A 17,500-nucleotide genomic window follows, 5' to 3' on the forward strand; every position below is an offset into this window, starting at 1 on the left:
ACTATTAGGAGACAAAGAGAAATATAAGGTTAAGATGAGTAGGACAAAATAAATAAATAAATAAAGAAAGAAAAAAATTCCTGCCCAGGAAGAATAACTTTAGCCTAGGCGGAGTTAATTTAGTCTAACACTGTATAGATTCAAGTAAACAAAAATTAGAAAAGGGGAAAAAAGAAACATACATAATAATTCTCCGAATTATTATACGTGTTGTGTTCTTGATTTGCTGTGTTTCAACAAATCTGTGTGTGTATTAATGTATAATCCTAATTCGTCGATGTTTTCGTGGGGATTTTACAGTGATACGCCTCACAGTTTCTTGTCTTCTTATTGTACTGCTGTGTATCGGCGCACAAATGTGAAATAAAACTCAGATCTGGCCATTTGCCTGTGTACAAATGATAAGCGTTTAATTTTTGTTTACAGGTCCTATAACTCTCGGACGTGTCCCTCTGCGATAAGTACATGTGATACACTCAAAACACACTTTCACACACACACATTCTTTCTTCGGCCTCTGAAATAAACCACACCGTGTGAAACATTTAGTTCTTAGAAATGATGCTTCCCAAACTATAACAGGGATTGTCATGTATTTCACTCACTGTAATTCCTCACTGCCCTCATCATGCAGCTAAATACACTGATAAATACTGTAACATAGCTGGTGTTTTAGTTACGACATCATGTACACAAACAAAGGTGATTATATACCTACAAATAGACGTATCTAAGCGTTAAGACAATGAATGTATTCTAGCAGCATGTAGACACGTTACACCTACTGGTATTGTGTTGGATTGTTATGAAAAATTCTACTGTATATGAGGTTGTTCGTGAGCGGCTACTTGCGTTTGAAACGCTCAGCTGTATGAAACATTTTTGTAAAATATACAGAGAGCGGTGGAGGAACGTGTCCTTCCTAGAAAACATGAGAGATGTGTGTGCAGTTTGTCGGACGCCCATGGCAAGCAGGAGCCCTCGGAGATGCGTCTCCTCGTTAGATCATTCGGTTGTGTATCTGGCCTTTGTCGCCCTGGCGCTCGCTAAAGTTGAAACAGCGCGTCATATGCTATGTGGAGACTGTTGATCACCTCACTAATTACACCTCCCCCTTTCTCTCGCTCGCTCTCTCTCTCTCTCTCTCCCCCCTCTCAACTCCCCCCCCCCCCCCCACTCTCTCTCTCTCTCTCTCTCTCTCTCTCTCTCTCTCTCTCTCTCTCATTCCCAGAGTGCATATCGGGAATAGACACACAAAGACATGCGCACTCAACTTAATCAGCCATTTTTTTAAACAGGGCTAAAACGATAATAATTAGCAGAATAAAGACATATCGGATTTTCATTTCCTTTCCTCCTTTTTGCGAGCCCCTCCGCAAACCGAAACTGCGAGGCAGCGCTCAGCTCACGCTCCACCAGCCGGACCCAAAGGATCCTTTCATCTCCTCACTATTCCACTTTTGTATTATTTTTTTCTCACTAAAAGTTGGAGGATTATTATTATTCTTTTTTTTCTTTCTTTTTTTATTAACTTTCTCTGTCTTTGGATGTGACTTGCTTTGAAAAAAAAAAAAAAAAACAAAACACAGGAGAAGAAGGAGGGAACTACGGGAGGGAAGAAAGTAAGTTTTTTTTTTTTTTTTTTTTTTTTTTTTTTTTTTTTTACTTTCAACTTTTATTGAGTAGTTGGTGTTAAATTTAGGTCGGGTATTGATTATCTTTCGAGACCGATCCGGTACAGTACAAGGTTTGATATTCCGCTCTCTAGATTACACAGATCCCTGTTTGGCGGTACACTTTAAAAAATGTCTTATCAGTTTGTTTATTCGGTCATTTGATCTGCAGATTGTCAATACATGGAGCGACATGAGTGACAACAGAATCGCGGCCAAAATCACTCCCAGTAACCACATGCAGGCTCCCTAATACAGTCGATACATATTGTAGTAAGTGTGTTAATATTAAGGTTCAATGTGTATGATCTTCATTTCTGAAAGAGCTGAAAAGCGTAGACAACGAGGGTTCGTGGTGTGGGGGATTTCACGCGCGCGACGAGAGAGAGAGTGCTCGGTCCGCTTCTCCACGAGCTCCCGGCGCGCGCTCCGGAGCGTTTTTTTGGCGTTTTCAACGACGTGTCCGACTTTCGTTACATGATTCTTATAACGCGTGATCGCAAACGTTTGGCGGTGCGTGATCGCGTGTCCGCCGTGGCCGTGGAAACGCGTGAAATTACAGTTTGTTTAGTGTCCGCGGACAAAAGGCACCGCGAACCTTTAACTGGTCGCGATCGGTTGTTTGCTCGCGTTTTTACATTTTATGTTAATTGTTTTATGCGCGGGTTACCTGCGATCTGCGTGGACAGTGTCCTCCGCGGCGGCGTGGATGGTGGCTTTTTTGGACCCGTTTTTTTGTTTTTTTTTTTTTTTTTTTTTTCTTTTTAAAGGAGTGGGACTGCTGGGATACAACATGAGGCTGGTCCACAGAGACAGCAACATAAACCAACTCCCGGAGATCCATCCGTGCTGATCACCAGCAAGGAAAAAAAAAATAATAATAATGTTTGCCTTTTTAATAAAAAAAAGACCACAACGTGGACAAACTTTCTTCAGAGCTCCATTCCTTCTTTGACAGCTGTCCTCCTGGCGTAAGCATAGCGCTCCCGCGCATATGTGGTTTTTTGCCACAGATGTCCTTTAATTTTTTTTTTTTTTTTTTCCTTAGTCTAGAGAGGCTTGACCTGCCTTGTCATAGTAGAGCGTTTATTATTAATTATTGTGACTGTTATTGTCCTGGCGGGTGCTGTTGTGTTCCGCGTTGCGTGGAGCCGGAGAGGCGCGCCGAGCACTCGAGTGCAGCCCTGCTTCGTGGCTGTGGGCTGTGGGCTGTGGGTCAGTGTGAGGCGCTCAGACCTGAGTGGGCTCCGAGTGGGACGCCACAGTGACAGGGGGCATCGATCGGCCGCGCTGAGAGCCAAGAAAAAACAGGGCTGCGCACCAGTAGGGCACCACACCTGGGTACGGAGCAGCACCCAGAACACCGCGCTCTTCCGTCCACCTTCTTCGAATCGCGCTCTCGGAACGTGGCCTCGTCACGCGGTGACACTGACAGCAGCAGAACAGCGGCTTCGTCCTTCGCTCCTGCGCTTCATGTAGGACGCAAGGCTGTTTATCAGTGCAAAGTCCCAGATTATTTTCCTAATTCAGAATGTAAAAAAAAAAAGCACGAGGATTATCGCATTTTGATTATGAGCAGGCATTATACTGTTGTTCCAGTAATAATAAGAATAATAATAATAATGACAACTTATTATTATTATTATTGTTATTATTATTATTGTATAATATGATGATGTGCGTAACGACACATGAATCATTTCGTATGACATACTCCTTTTGTTTTTCAAGGGAAATTCTGAGCGGAAGTTTTTTTTTTTCCCCCCCCCCGCCACATTTCCGCTGCTTTCTTTCGCATTTGACTTTTCTACTAATTTAATGTAAAAACGCAGCGCGAGCTGAACTGAGGAGCGTTTTGACAGGTATCTCCACCGGATCCTGCAGCCCGCGTAGTGCTGTGAACTGTCAGAAGCAGGTATTTCCGCGGTGGATTTCTTACTTAAAAATGTAAGGATTTAAAGGAGCATGTTAGGGAAATCTTTTTATATTTAATGACCCCACTTTCACTTTTACATGCTGAAAATGCGCACTTGCAAGCTGAATAGAAAAGTAATTGTGGAAATGGGCATGTTCTTCTGAAGGGTTTTTTTTTTTTTTTCCCTATTATTTATTTATTTATTTTTTACCTTCTAAGGGTGGAATATTGTTTATGTTGTGCTGTAAATGCTTTCCCCTTTATCATGTAGTCCCCCAGGATTTTATTATATTATTTTTTAATATAAGATAGTACATTTCAGATTGTAAATGTAGGCAGCGAGAAATCTCATAAAACAGAGGAGGGGAGCCCTTAATAACTCTTGAGAATCAGACATGTTCTGCAGTAAGATAGGTCTGGGCTCCTCCAAGGGTCGACAATGTGTCATTTCCATGAAGCAAAATTGCCCTCCGCCTATATGATATTAATGTGCAAATCAATATTTCAGGGATTAAATTTCCCTTCTTCATTTTTTATGGTTTCTACCTCAATAAGTCTCAAGTCTAATAGAAGAAGCTGGATGATTTAAAATCCCCCCGTTGCCGAAAAGGCTTGCAGCAAGCATTTTGCAGCATTTTAATGTTCTACACTGAAAAATCCAAAAGGCATGGAGAAAATGACTGTCAGTGCTGTCGAGCATCCGGAAACCTCATTTGAGCAAAAGGCCGAAAGAGAAATATATATCTGTCTGAGTACTTAAACGTTGTGGTTACCAAATATTGATTCATTTTAAAGCATGAGCCACCTCTGCCAGGACCTAAACATACACACACACTCTTGTTTATAGATTTCTGATGAATTCAATACATAGAATAGTTTTATTACTGGTACATGTGCATGTGAATAATGAGCCCTATGCTGATGATTCATTTGGTAAATAACACAACATACAAGGTTTTTCAATTTATTTTTGCCAACAAACCTTTAGAAAATGAGGTATGATTCCTTTGGTTTATGTGTTGCTCCACAAGGATCAATATTTAAAAAAAAACAAACAAACAAAAAAAAGCTTTCCGAACACATTGTTTTGTTCCATTTTTTTCCGCATGAAACAATCTATTTTTGTTAGAAGTAGAAACATGGAAAATATGGAAATTAGATGATCATTTTATCATTGTGAATTTATAATTTGCTGATTACTTTGAGCTGTAATTTTTCAGTGTAAATTCAAATTAAACGCTTGCATCGCTGTTCAGGTATTTTCATAATATTTATCTTAGAATGTATTTCTAGATGTTTTGTTTTATATTTCTCTTACACCAGATGGCTTAGCTTCTGTGCTACTCAAAAAAATTCGCATGTCACAAAGCTCTCGTTGGTACACAGTATGAAATGGCCTAATCTGAAATTTTGAACTCATTCACTTAATTTACATTTGCTAAAAGAAATGTGCTTGAAATGTGCTAAAGGCCCTTTTTGTCGCCATGGCCATTAGATTTTCCATTCAGACTATTTTGGTTTCAGTTTCTTGTAACATTATAATTCCTGATATGTTTAAACGCAATGATCTGTTGCAGTATGGTAAAAAACATGTTCAGCTGCACCTTCAGAAACTGAAACATACTTCATTGTTATTTATCTGTAATCAAAGTTAAATGAATCTTGAACTCCTGAATGTAGTTACTAGAAAAGTATAATTAGAATTAATTAAATCTGTCAAAGTAATTAGCACCGCTTAATTCCCTTTTGCATACATTAATCAGCTGCTCATTTGTTGGCCTTTTAGCTGCGACTGTCATTTGCGTTATTTCCAACTTGCCTGCCACTTGAGTGATTGCTGTTGATGTGCTTGGCATCTCCGCTGCTCGTACGTTGTTTGCTGTTAGACAAAAACGGGCTGCGTCTGATTGTGGTGCTGCGGAATACGTCCGGGTCCACCGGACCGCCAATGGGAAGCTAAGAAGTCAGGAGCAGGCTTAACGTATTAGTGGGGGGCTTTTTGTGTCAGCCCCTAGGCTGTACTGTAACACGTGGGGGCTCTCCGGCTTACACACTGTCTGAAGGGTTAAATACTTGGATGGGGTTCAAACTCCAAAGCGCCCAGGGAAAGAGCCTGTGAATATGTACAAGTTTCATGTAATTAGTGCTTAATTGTATTAACATATGCAAATTGTCAACTTAGACGCTTGTTCAGCTGGCGGAGATCATCTGAGCACAAGCGACACATTGTTCCCTGGCAAATAATGGATTTCGGGCTCGATTGTGGCAACACATAACCAGCTATCTAATTTAAGTCGCACCATTGCAAAATTTCATTAGTCTCCATGGTGACTTGGTTAATTGTGCTGACTAATGTTCTTGGCTGTAGTGTGCCCCAAAAAAGAAAGCCTAGGTTGCTTAATCCACTTTACAATGACACTTGTTTGTACACGTTTCCCTCGTGTGGGAATTTGCATATGCAAATGGATCATTTGTCATGGCTCTGACGTCGCACATGTGGGATGCAAGTGCATTTTGGCTGCTGCTGATTCTTCGAGTATCATCCAACCCAGTGACATTCTTTCATAATTTGTTCCTGATTAATAGACCAGACGGAGACGGGGTCTATTCAGGTTCTGGAATAAAGGAAAGTCAGTTTTGATGCTGAAAAGTGTTTCCCCAGAAACTGAAGCTATCCCTCTTTTCTTTCCCCTCCTCGAGCTAATTAAATCGTATCATTAAAGTCGATCCGTTATAAAATGGGAAAAACATACTTTTGCCGTTAATCTCCGGTTTCCTATAGGTAAAGAGATGGAACCCAGAAAGATGCTAGTTTTCCTGCCGTAATCCTGTTTTTTGACTGAAATGTAAACTGATATAATTGCTTTTCAGTGGGAGGAATGGGGGTTTATACAAGTGTGAAAGCATCGGAAAGGATTAGCATTTTTTTGCATAATGAAAAGCGACATTGAATGGGGCATTCAGTGGTTGACTGAATGACTGAGATGAAAGGAAGATGAAAATGCCTCCTTTTCTTTCTTTATTCTTGCGCCTGTCTCTTCCTAAAGATGTGTTTGTCGAGGGTGCAAAACAACGAGGGGCAGGATCCTGATTCGGGAGCTTTCCAAGATGCCCTTAAATTTTGCCATCACGTGAAGCAATATGTATGGTAATGATGCTGTCCGAGGCTGATAAATAAAGGGTCGCAGGCAGGCAGGCCTACGGTAAACTTTAGCATGCTAGCTGTGTGTCTTGACAAATGCTGAGCATGTAGTTTTTGTGGCATGTTTTTCATTTATTATTTCGTTATTAAGATGAAATAGACCTTGGGAATTCGTGGTAAACCTTTTAAGTGAAATGAATGCGGGTATTTTCACACGGTGTAATTATTTTTTCTTCTTTTTTCTCTTACGAAAGATGAGGTTGTTGATGTGTCTTGGCTGTCATACGTTTTTGAATTTGCACTGGGGTCCTGAAAAAAATGGGGGAAAAAATTGAAATTAGTGCCGTTCCAAGGCAGATATACGTGGGACATCCTGCTTCGGGTGGGCTGACTAATGGATCACGCCTCTGTCACTTCCACAACTACAGGAAACATTACATGGTACAGCGTCACAGGAATTAATTCTGCTCTATGGAGATGATCCCTCGTGGTGAATGCAAGACGCTACAAAAGAAACTGTCTTGCGTTGAAGAATGTTTTTTATGAGACAGGAACTTCTGTCACTGACCTTCTATGCACCATAGCAAGCCTTTCATATGGTAATTTTCCTGTTTTTTTTTTTTTTTTTTTTTCTTCCCCTTTACGGAATAGAAAACGTGGCAACTCTGACTACTTGCGGGCCACTTTGGACAAAGAGATTACTTAAAAAAATAATAACACTTGTGACCTAATAGTTCCGGCAAGCGGAAGTGTTGAATTGACTGCAAAGGTGGGAATGTTTTTTTTTCCTCCCCTTCCTTCACACGATGCTCTGTGAGTGATTATTACTGTCTGTGGGTTTTAAACAGGTCGAGGAGTGATACAAGCTGTTGTGACTGCCAGGTCTGTCCTTACTCAGACAAGTTTTGACAGAGTTCGCCAGATGCCGATTTGCGACTCGCTGCCAAGTCCATCGGCCTGTTTTCTTTATAGTGTCCATAGCGTTTCCTATATGCTTCCCGCCTGTGTTTATCAGTCTCCGTACTGCTGAAATCCGTTGCTTGCATCTCTGTAACAATAAAAGTCATATTAAACAAATGATATAGCATGCAAAGTATAGTAAATGTTGTAGTAAGGTTGTTGCGGTAAGGATTTGTTATGGAGCGGAAATGTAATCTTTGCTCCCAGTAAAAACTTTAATTATTTCTGTTACATTTGGTGTTCGTCCAGCTGATATTGCGTTACCGCTTTCCAGAATGTCTGTGGTTCAGTGCAATAAGATATTACCTTTTTCATTTTCTTTGGTTCTTTTTATTTGGATAGTGGCACACCCTTAAATTGGTCAAAACAGAGCTTTTCGAAATGACATTAGAAATGTAGATGCTGGAATAGAAGTATTTTTGGTTTTCACGTTCCTTTTTTGAAACAATTGCTCATTTTATGACAACATATTTAAAAATAACTGCGAAAAGTACTGGCTTAATGTTTCCGTTGAAATCCTAAGGGTTTAAGACTTTTTTTTTAATCCTATAGTCTGGGTTAAACGGGAGGAGTTGGACGTTTTGCTAGGGTAAACGCAGCTGTGTTCGTTTAATCCTCCCGTATCTTGGCCCCTGCTCTTGGGTCCAAGATCGAGGTGAGAGACAACAATCCGGATTCGGACTGACTCGGCCCGGCCCAGCGAGGCTGGCCGAACGTGCCGATGGTTGTCGTGTGAATTCGGACGCTAATCAGAGTTTAAGGCTATCCGCCGTCTACAGTCAGTTTTTAAGCTGCGAGGAGGTTCCTCTTTGTTCTGCGGTCATTTTGCTTGGATTTAATGTTTGTGTTTATCCGCCATGACAAGCACAGTGCAACAAAGGGAAGCCGTGGGATTGCTACGAGTTTGGCATTGGATGGGAAGTGTGTGCTTTGGATCTTTTTGCGATATGCTTTCACTTTATTTCAGAGCGTGGCTATGATACATATGGAAAAGTTCATTTCTGTTTCACGCTGGAATATTCCCTTTATCACTTAGCAACTGGACGCACTTTAATAATAGTGATACTGAAGTGCAACTTTAGAGTTATCCCAGACATGTAATGGATTTACACCGCCGCGGCCTTCGGAAACACTTGGCGAACCTTCCAGAACGAAATCTGTGAATGAAACTGGAGCAGGACCGTTAGTTTGGACGTAGCTAAGTGTTTGAGGAAGCAGACGACGGCCTACGTTTTTTCGAGGAGCCCATGCTGCTTCGGCAGATGACCTCTCTGTCATCATGGGTGGTGAACGGCCATTGGAATAAAAGACCAACTGACACTTGACATTGGCGGAAGAGCAGAAAAGGGTGAATTCTACTTCAGAGGGACAATGGCTCAAGGGTTTTCTTCACCAAACGCGAGACTGAATTTGAAGCCAGTGCTGTCGTGTTCCTCCAAGTGTAGTGGCTCAAGCAACAAGAACATAACAAAAAAATATTTTATTCATGGATGACACCCAGCGTTGCACGTGGCTCCTTTTTTGTTGTTTACTCCAGTGGTGGCAGATGCCGTGCGCAACAGCGAGGGCAAACTTTTGTTGCAGATGTGGCTCTTGTTTTGTATGCTGCTCTTGTCAGGTTTTTAAAGCGAGCTCAGGCTCAGCACGCTTCATCAGATACTTCCACATTTTTGATTATTGTTTTCCCCTCCAATTGGCTGTGAATAGCAACCACATTATTAGCCATTATGAGAGGGATGAGGAGATAATTAAATATGTATGACTCTGGTGTATTGAATAAACAGATAAATGAGAGCCGGCCTCATGAATATGCAATATGCATATTTATTCCTGCGTATCACAAAATGAGGAGATTAACATGGGCATTCCACCTGTGGGGAGGGAGGATCTTTCCTGATGCACCACTGCCTAAGTGTTTGTGTTGGGGCAGAGGTTGAGTACAGCTACAGAAATCCCCGGAGAAGTATTTAGTTAATACTAGCCTTCTCATATCCTGTCTCAGTCTGGTCTGGCAACAGCAGTGGAATATGCTTTAATTATTTGTTCTAAAGAAGTTTACATTTTCATGTTTAAAAAAGAGGAGCAGGTCACACAAGGATTAAAATGTATATAATAAAAATATAGGATTGAATTGTACCTTTTGTGATTGCTCATCCAAACGAATTATGTTTTATGGAACACTTGAGCATCGCATGTGATGTATGAGCTGCGGTGAGCTAGACTAAACACAGAAAATATTTTGTGGAAGTTGTTCCAGTGTGTGGCATGTCAGCCTAAAGAAGTCAGTGTTTTCAAAAACATAGTACAAATGAAAGAAGAAGGAGAGCATAAAAAAAAATGGATCTATATTTTACAGTTTAGACCTCACTCGTTTAAGCTGAAGGTACAATAGCAGGTTGTAGCTTTTTGTTTAGTGTGTTCAAAGAACCTCCAGACAGACTAAAGTAATTAAAATATGTGCTTGCTCAACCATGGTGGTTCAGTTGTTTATTTATTTATTTATTTATTTTTTTTGGGAGGGGTGATAAATTGAAATAAAAGTTATTTGAATTTAATTGGAGAAACGCACTCTGACTGTCAGATAGTAAGCCAAGCAGTTGTGAAATTCAGTATTTTTCACTTGAATCCAGGAATTTTGTGCCTTGTCTCTTCAGCATATTATTATGGAAATCCATCGTACTTGTGTATATGTGTTTCTGTGTGATATCATCCCCCTTCTTCCTAATCTATTGCAAATGCATGGTTATTACTGCATGGTATTTGATAGCAAACAGGATGTGTCCCTTGTGTATTTGCATTCAGAGCCCAGATATAATCAGCATTCTTTCCCTTTAATGGTGTTTGTAAGCAAAGTTTAATTAACTTCGTGTTACGCTGATGCCGGGTTAATTTGCTGTTAGAAGCCGTCGTTGACCTCGCCGTACCCCCGACATCTTGTCAGGGCTTAAACGAGTGCTAGAACCACTCCACGGCCGTCCATTCCCCTCACTTTGCCAATAATGTGCTAGCGCTGGTGGAAAAGACCATTCACGGAGGCTCCAGAACACATCGACAGAAAGAGATGCCAGTTCCTTTAATGTTCCCTCTCATTACGGCGTCATAGAGATGCATGTTTTCGGAATGATTTCATCTGAAAGTCAGCCTGGACATTCCTATTAGCATAATAAAATGAACCATTTTATGCGTGCAATCATGAAATTATTTCCTTTTAAAAAAAAATCTGTCACAAATGCTATATTCCATTGGCAGACTCTTCTTATTATTTGATTCTTAGTTTGCATGACAAGTTTGTTTGAAAATAGCAATATTGTATCTCTAATCTGATGTCAGACTAATTAGGTCTGACAGTTGTTTGCTCATGGTAAAGTCCAATTAAAATGTAGACTTTTCAACATTTAAGGGCCTTGTGTTTTTCGGGGTTGGGGGGGAGGGTAATGTTATAATGGCCTAGGAAACAAACAATTCTTTTTTTGGTTGTAGCGGAGGATAAACTGACAACAGCTGTCAGGGTAAAGTTTGTTTAAAAAGCAAATGCATTTGGTCTAAAGTTCATTTTCAGAACTCCCTAATTAAATACAGTCCCAAGTTAATTAGTAATTACAGGAGATCAGAAAATTGGCAAACCACCAGGCGAGGTCTCCGAAGGGCTCAGCAAGGACGTAAGAGGAAATGCCTGTGTTTTTAAGGTCTCACTTTGTGGAAATATTTTAAATGTCGCACCTGAAGATGTCATTTGGAGTGCTGCTGAAACATCTTTCCCAGCAGCACTTGGTTAACACATCGCTAACAGCACTGGAATGTTTCCTGGGACACCTGGCCTGTGATTATGTTTATGAAGATAATGGCGTGGAGAGGCAGCCGCGAGGCCAGCTGGGTAGAGCGGGGTTTGAACTTTACATTTTTATTGTTACCCAGGGAAAAATGACAGCGGGAAAGGTCAGCCTCGTTGGGCAGAAATGGCTCCTCAATTATATAGGCGTAGCTGTCTCCAAAACAGACACTCAGGACCCTAAAGTAGAACAACTCGTCATTTCGAATGCATTCGCTAAGTTTCATGAAGACCCATCCATCAACAAAGAGGGATAAATGGGCACGTGCTCACCGGGTCGTGCTCGTTCTGAGCTTCTTTACATCTGGGAAGTCAGAGTGGATTTCATGTGGCAAGGTTCACTCCTGCCGAATGAAGCGTCAACGTTAATGTTTTTCGTTCGGCTCGTACAGGACGCAGGCGCTGTGAGGCGCTTTCTTCCCTTCGTTATATTGCACCGCGATTCCGTCAGGAAAAAAACGGCCCCTGGCTGTGGCTCTTTTCCGCTGTGCGTGAGGGGCCCTGGGGACATACCTGGGTTCCCTCAGGTTAAGCTGATTCCAATCTGTGTGTTTGCATACTTCTTGTTAATGCTAGCTTTCATTTACTCAGATGTAGGCTGTGGAAGGTGCTGACCATGTGGTTTGGACTTCTTTCCCATGCAGGGTGATAAACAGATTCTGCTCTTCTGGGGACAATGAATTGCTCTTTTCATGTTAGAATACTTTTAATTTGTGTAAATCGTAAAAGAAAGTGAAAAGTTTGGAACATCCCTGAAATACACCGCAATCGTAAACCTTCGTCTTTCGTATAAATACCAGCACAACCCCTAGATTTCTTTTTTTTTTTTTTTTTTTTTTTTTCTTGTTTGGACTTTTTTAGGGCAGCGTTGGGTGCTTTTGTTTTGAAACAGATGTAACTTAAACAGCAATTTATGTAACTGGTAAGCACTTTCATATTGTATATATTGTACTTTACAAGAGCATGATTGACCAGCAGATTAATATTTATTTAGCACGGGGAAATCAAAGGGATTAAGCAGTCATCATTTTAACACTAATCCAGCTCTACACTAGAAAGACAAAGAGCAGGTGATTACCGAACATGAGGACTTTTAAAACCAAATGTTTATTCCGCTCTTTCTCATATGGACACGCAGGAAACACGCAACAGAAAAACAGAAAAGCAGGGAAGCATCTTTTCCTGCGAATTTCGTGCGACTCACAGACCTTTGCTGCTGTGGATATTTTGACAGCAGTAAGATCGAGCAGCAGACGCACTTAAAATGAATGAGTCAGAAACTCAGAGGCCTCTTCAGTAGTTCTGAGCTGACTTGTTTGAAAGGTGGCTCACCTCCCCCACCCCAGCATCAGCTGTTTTGTATATTATTACTCATGTCTGGAAAATAACATGTCCTCTCTCCTAATTAGGCTAAAACACTGCAAAGGGGTGGGGGTAGGGGGGGCAGACCCGGCTGAAAAAAAGGAGATAATATATTGATTTGCATCCAGGATTTTGTTCTTTCGCAAAATACATCTGAGCTGCAGAAAGGGTGGTAATGTGTCTGTCCTGCCCCACCTGAGAATAGAATTTCTGGTCTCCTTCGACTTTCACGCTTTCAATGCACTATTAACGTATTACAAAAAGTAACGATTCTAACGTCATACCTTCACCGTGAGAAAGCCCCAAATAGGACCAAGTCAGGCCTTAGGACTAGCCATGTAGGGCGAGGAAGACCATCACATGGCCCCCCAGCAGAAGAAAATAACATCTGATTTCATGTATCATTGGGTATGGAGAAGGTAATGGACGTGAAAAAAGGCAACCGTTGTAAAACTTTTCAACAACAGCTGGAAAGATGTTTCCCCCATTTCTTCACCAGCGATACCCTACTCAGGGAGTGTTGGCGTAAACGTAACCATTATCTTTTTTTTTTTTTAATTTTGCGTATATATATATATTTCCCTATACCTCCTGGAAGAGAGTTATTGTTTGTTGCAGGGGGCTTTCTTTCAAACTTAATTACCCCCTCTCCCCTTCGTGGCGACCCCGGGCCTAAAGTTTTCGCTATGCCGGGAGAGGTCGTCACACATTCTTTGGCGGTGCTCTCCGTTAATCCTCCTGGCCGAGGCTCTTTTCCGCGTGCTGGGAAGGTAGAGGGGTGTAATGGAAGAGCTGTGAGGCATCAGCAGGAAGCTTTAAGCTGGTTAATGCAGTATAATTGTCTGGACATAGACTGGCCTTTGTTTGTGCGGTTCACTTCGAATCAGCTGTAATTAACTCCAGAGTGTTTCCAGATTGCCAGCAAAAGAAGAAGAAGAAGAAAAAGGGGGAAAAAAATTACTGCTTTTCTGTTCTGTAGCAAAAAGGCTACTTAGATTACGTTTTTTCCTTGATACTGTTAGAGAGGGGGAAAAAAATACTTGCAGCTCCCTCGAAAAAGTCGGGAGTTTGCTTGTTTATTTATTTATATATTTACGTGGAGGGAAAAGTAAGGGTGATCCGCTTGAGTTTTATAGCCTTTTCCGTCTACGGTTCTCTTTTTTCCCCTCCTTAAGCTGAAGCGATGTGTCCTTCAAATCCCTTTTTTGCTCAACACGTGCAGGTGAGCTCCTCGGCCGCACCGGTTAAAAGTTGGCGCATGGGAATTCTCTAATGCGGTGGCGAACGGCACGTAATCCGTGTCTGTGCCTTTGGCAGACGCGTCCACGTCCTCCGTGCTCGGTCGCTTTAGAAATAAATACACGCGCAACTTTTTTTTAAACCAAATAGGCGGGCACTGCAAGTTGAATTTATTTCCCAAAACAATTTATGGAGAAGTAATTTGCACAAAAGGGGTTTCTCCACTAAACAAACTTCAGGAATGGAGTCGCCGCCACGCCCGACTTTAATAATACGGTGTCTCTTTAAAATGGAAGCCCTGAAGAGTATTTGTAATGAAGGGGAGAGTCTGCTGTTACACCTCTGGGCACAAAAGGCGTCGGCAAAAACCCCGCAGAAAGAAAGTCCAGCGTACTCTGCTTTTTTTTTTTGTTCGCTTCTTGGCAAGCTCTTTTCTTTTGGACTTTAACCATAAAGAATGAAGTCTTAGTGTGGTCTTGGAGGCCAAAGAAACTCTTGATGCCTGGATAATACCACTTTGATGGATTTTTCATCAGTCCTTTCTACATGGCAACAAATAAACAAGTATAATTACACTTGTGAAGGCCTATTCATTGTATTGTCAGGATTAGATATATGTGCAGTTTTCACACTGCGCCTCTCTTTTGTCTTTGCCTAACTCACTATGACATTTTGATAGAGGATTTGGTGTTGGGAAAAGGCCACAGCAGAGACAGTGATGACCTTTCGCAAACCTGATATAATTCAAGGATATTTCGTTTATTTTTTCCTTATCTGACTTTTACAAGTTGCAACCACTCCCGCTATCTGGGCCTGCTAACTTTTAACCTGCATTTTCCATAAAAAAGGACAGAAAGGAAGAAAGAAAGAAAGTGGAGAGAGAAAAAAAAAAAAAAATGTGAGCGAGAGAGGGACACAAAAAGAAAAGAAATCCCATGCTTAAAAAGCTCGCCGTCCTCCACGGAGAGCCCCTGAAAAGCAGATGGAATGGGGTGGTGGGGGGTTGAAGGGGGGGGTTGAAAAACAATAGGCAAAGGGAGTCTTTTAGCCTCCTTTCCCAAGAACTTAGCACTCCGGCAAACCTAGCATTCCAGTCCCATTATTCTCCCTCTTGATCAGATCACATTCTTTTTAATCACTTCACAGGCTGCGTCTCCACGGACCGTAGAAGAGGGCCGGGACAGTCTTAATTAAAAAACAGAGGTAGAAACCGTGTTTGCCACTTCTTTGTTCTAATGGGAACGGGAGCCGTTTCTGTGCCGGCAGATCTGTCCTCATTGTTTAACAGACCCTTTTTTATACTTTAAGTGAAAGATCTTTGTGTAGGTAGGCTTTTTTTTTCTTTTTTTTTTTGTTGGTATGTTGTGTAGGTTGAAAGGAGTGTAGCAACCGGGGGGGGGGGGGGAATGAAGCAGTTTCCACAGTTAAGCTCCCACACAGATGGAAGTGAAATTGCTTTTGGAATATTCTGTTTTGCACTGAGTTTGATGCTGCTGCAGTTCAGAAAGGTGTCACAGACAAGGGGTGTTTGGAAAGAAAGGGTATGTACTCAACTGCGTTTTCTTTTCCTTCAGCAGGTGGTGCAAGGAGAGGTTCGTGTCTCTGCCGGCTGCGCGCTGCTGTGTTTTCACGATAAGCGGTGATTGGTGAGGGCTGACCGCAAGCCTGTGCCTACACGGGCTGTGTTTTGCTGCTTTTCCCTTTGCCGTACGCACGCGTGTATACGTGCGTACGTGCGTGCAGCCAATGCAAGTTGTTAAAACGGGGCAGCAAGTGACATACTAGCGGTCGCAGCCGTCACCTTTCGGTCAAAGGACCCAGGTTCGAATCCCTGCTCCTGCTGCACTACCCTTGGTCAAGGTACTCATCCTGAAATGACCGTAAAATTACCCACCTGTTTAAACGGGTAAGTAATTGTAAGCGGCTTAGGACGGAGTACAAACCTAGCATTATTCGTTATATGAGTTGCTTTGGCGAAAAGTGTCGGCGATATGCATTCCGTGGTAATACTCTGTTGTTCCCGCTGTAAAAACACCATACGGATGATCCGAGTGACGAATCTTCAGCTAGAAAAAAAATTCTCATCGAATCTGTGTGGTAAGTCATACGAGCTCAGGACACCTTTTTTGGATAGCGGTCTTCTTGGACAATGGTACTTGGTCACACTTTTTTGGTGTTTGTCACATCCTCATTCTTTCTGTGTAGCTGATTCGGTTCTTATGTTGCTTTGACCCACCGTCGCCGCTAATGAAAATAAATAAATACCAGTAATAAAATATGAACGCGACGCAGGGCTCCTCGTAACCGTTTAAAAGTGCGCTCTCCTTCGGCTTCGCGCTCGGCCAATCTGAAGCGAGCCCGCGGACGACAGTGATGTCATGCACCTGCTGGCAGCTGCGCTACAAAGAGCCGCGGATAGCTTTGCAAGTGTAATGGGTAAAATATAACAGAAACAAGCCTCAGAGACATGTGCAGCGATTAATCTCGTCCTTACGTCAGGTGGCGTGCAAGCGGGATTCCATGTAGGATTTGCGTAGTTTGTGATTTGTGTCAGAGACTCCCAGAGTGCTGCTGGAATGTTGACTGCACTCGGGACCCAGGGGCCCCGGAGGGGCGGGGGGAAGGCGGCGGGGGGGTCTCCTGCTCCCGGCTCCGCGATGTGCCCTGTGATCCGACGTGGGGAGATGAGGAAATTATCACAGAGGAGCACCTGTCATTTAACTCGCACCACTACGAGGGAGCGCGTCTCGGAGAAGCGCAGTCATTTTGCGGAACGCAATTGCTGTCATTCTTTTTTGTTTTGTTGTTGTTTTTTTTTTCCTTTTTCTTTTTTTTTTTTTTTGCTCCTTTACAACAGAGTGAGAATCACTCAAGTAAGTAAGTTCTGAGTGCATACCTGAACTTCTTTTTATACAGTAATTGTTGTTTTTTTTTACCGCTTCAGAATGCATTTTGCGCTGATAACGTTTTTTCTGTCAATAACCCAGACTGCTTTGTTGTGCTTTGCTCTGGGGTGATTCGACTCTCAGTTTACCCATCATAAATGATATATTTTTTTCTTTTTTCATTTTCTCTGCAAATTTGCAGTTGCTTCAGCAACTAACCCCTCCTCCGACCTTCTGCATCTCAGCTATGGAGATTAGAGATGGCTTGAGTTGAAAACATTTTTAAGCAGCTATTCCTCATGCTTAGTATCTGTGGAAGGTTTCTAACGGCCCTGTTTAGCCATGGGTTGTTTTAAATTAATCCACAAAATTGCTTTGTAGTGAGCCAAAGACAAGCTCTAAAGAGCTGTTCAATGCAAGGCTGAGCAGAGGATGAAGCTTTTCTGTTATTGCCATTGTTTTCTTTTAAATCATCTTTTCATGCCAATGGTCCTT

General features: G+C 42.0%; 1 protein-coding gene across 1 annotated transcript in view; it reads left to right on the top strand.

Moving 5' to 3' along the window:
• Positions 1-1,588: 1,588 nt before the first annotated feature.
• The window catches only part of zfhx4 (zinc finger homeobox 4), a 78,462-nt gene continuing 62,550 nt past the window's right edge, over positions 1,589-17,500 (top strand). Inside the window, exon 1 of the mRNA XM_018754204.2 lies at positions 1,589-1,622. The gene's annotated coding sequence lies outside the window, so the exon portion shown is untranslated. The remainder of the gene's footprint in view (positions 1,623-17,500) is intronic.

This window comes from Scleropages formosus, chromosome 9 (genome assembly GCF_900964775.1).
Source record: "Scleropages formosus chromosome 9, fSclFor1.1, whole genome shotgun sequence".
Taxonomy (NCBI): Eukaryota; Metazoa; Chordata; class Actinopteri; order Osteoglossiformes; family Osteoglossidae; genus Scleropages; species Scleropages formosus.